The 2,147-nt window shown below is 47.3% G+C and overlaps 1 long non-coding RNA gene across 1 annotated transcript in view; it reads left to right on the top strand.

Annotated features, from left to right (window-relative positions):
* Positions 1–1,022: 1,022 nt before the first annotated feature.
* LOC105816709 overlaps positions 1,023–2,147 on the top strand; it is a 26,068-nt gene continuing 24,943 nt past the window's right edge. Inside the window, exons 1-2 of the long non-coding RNA XR_001137804.1 lie at positions 1,023–1,129; positions 1,540–1,689. This is a non-coding gene — a long non-coding RNA (uncharacterized LOC105816709). The remainder of the gene's footprint in view (positions 1,130–1,539; positions 1,690–2,147) is intronic.

Genomic DNA, 2,147 nt, shown 5'->3' with positions numbered 1-2,147 from the left:
CCTCAGGTGTAGTTGAAAGGGGCTTGTTTTATGAATGACAAAAGATGCTGTTTTCACCCTAACACTTAGGATATTACTAGGGTTTTAGGAACTCTGACCAGGAGGAGAGGAAGAGCAAAATACTTATTTCTTACGACATCACAATATCACACTTGGTAATGGCAGAAGAAAGGACTAATTTAAATGTGGGGAATCTTGTTAAAAAGCAGGAATATTCACGGAGAAAGGAAGTCGAGTAGAGAGACACAGAGTAAGTGGTTCACATGTGGAGAAGAGGACCTGGGTACTTTGAGAGAGAGAGTCAGGGGGAGGGAAAACCAAAGACAGAAGAGAAGAGCTCGTTAGCAATAGCTCACTCTGAATAAACATCTGCTCTGTGGCAGTTACTGGTTTAGTGTTCACGGCTGCCACTGGAGATTAGTGTTACTTAGGTACCCAATTTGCAGAGAAAGAAATGGAAATCTAGGGAGACCATGTGTGGATTTTTCCTAGGGTCAGATGAGCAAAGACGAACCCAGGTGTTCTGAACCCAGAGCCTCTGTTCTTAACCTTGTGTTGCTACCCAGGTAATCTAACAGAAAAGGTAGAAACATGGAACAAAAATAGGGACAAACATGCAGAGACAAAAACACAGAGAAAAGAAGAGCAAGAACTGCAGGAAGTGGAGGCAAATCAGACGCTGAATCCTCACGGAAACGCTGACAGGAAAAAATGAACAGATGGGGGATGGGCAGGGTACGAAAGGGAGTGGGGTCGAGGCAACCAGGACTTGGCAGGAACTGAGAGAGGGCTCAGGGCAGGGCAACTCTGGGACAAAGGCAGGGTCTCTTTGCCCAGGGATGTCGAGACAAACTATGGCTACTTACCAGAATGCGAGGCGGCCTGGCCGAGGCTTCTCAGCCAGAGGTAATTCTGACCTGGTGGATCTGCCAGCTCCTGATGGGCTCCGCACTGAGACTTAGAAGGTCTTTAACTCCTACACTATAAAGACTAAAAAGGGACCAGGGGAAAAGGGCAAAACTCACACTTAAATTTCTGAAATAAACTTCTAATTTCTTCCCCCCAGGAAGTGGTGAAAACGTTTTTCCAAGCCTACCTGGACCACATTCAGATTCCTGCTTTTCCACTGGTCTGTTCCTGTTGACTGTTCTGTCCTTTGTTGCCTCATCCCATTCTGGAATGTGCCATGTGGCTGCATCTCTGTGTAACTGATTGCCCAGAATTTTCAGTCTTTGCATCTGCAGTGTTTCAAGTTCAGGATTTAAATTACAGGTCTTTATCCTCTGGGTTTCCTGGGAGGGTTTCCTCTTCCCATACCCCTTGGACACACTTGTTGCCACTTCTTGTTTGCTCTGGTCCTAGATGTTTTACTCATGTGCCTGCTTCACAGTTTTCTGCCTGTGTCTGCTTGACTGTGGCTACGGCCTTAGTGCTTTGACCTCCATCCAGCAGTGGCCCATGCTGTGGTGGTTGGAAGGGACAAGGAGTGATGAGCAGCAGGGAAAAAATAAAATATCTATGAATCAAAACGTGGTTTAGGTACATCCCCACCTGAGAGTGGACTCTTGGAGCACCTCTGTGAAACAGAACAGGCAAACACAAGGAGAAATGACACAACAGGAGACAAAAATGATGCACTAGGAAGCCAACAAGCAAATCAACAATGTGGCCAAGAGCCTGAGCCAGCAGGTAAGACGGACTCACTGGGTTTGCATGAGGAGGGGCCAGGGGGGCCCTGGCTGAGCACAGGGAGTGGACTAATGCATGATGCAGGGAGACAGTTATTTAACAAAGGGGGAATCACACAGACACAGAGAGGGCAGGAATGGGGCCAGATATCCTGATGAACAGACCTGGAGGAGGAAAGTTAGGAAGAAAAACTGGGAGACAAGGGGGAGAGTTGCAGAGCCTCACCAGGGAAGAGAATAAGAAACAAAACAGAAAAGGAGGCATTAGAGAGAGGCTGGCCATGGACTCAGTGAAGCACAGACACCTTCACAGGGTGGAGGCAGCAATAGATGCAGACAGGGCTGTTAAGTAGAAACTGAGAAGGAAAGAGAGGCAGGGTGAGGTATAACAGAATGGAAATAGGACAGGAAATAGGCTCGATTGTATCTCAGCTGTGCTCTCTATTGTCTTCAGAGTCC

The sequence above is a fragment of the Propithecus coquereli genome, unplaced genomic scaffold (assembly GCF_000956105.1).
Source record: "Propithecus coquereli isolate 6110/MARCELLA unplaced genomic scaffold, Pcoq_1.0 Scaffold383, whole genome shotgun sequence".
Taxonomy (NCBI): Eukaryota; Metazoa; Chordata; class Mammalia; order Primates; family Indriidae; genus Propithecus; species Propithecus coquereli.
The sequence above is the reverse complement of the archived record's forward strand: the minus strand, read 5'-3'. Positions and strand labels throughout refer to the sequence as shown.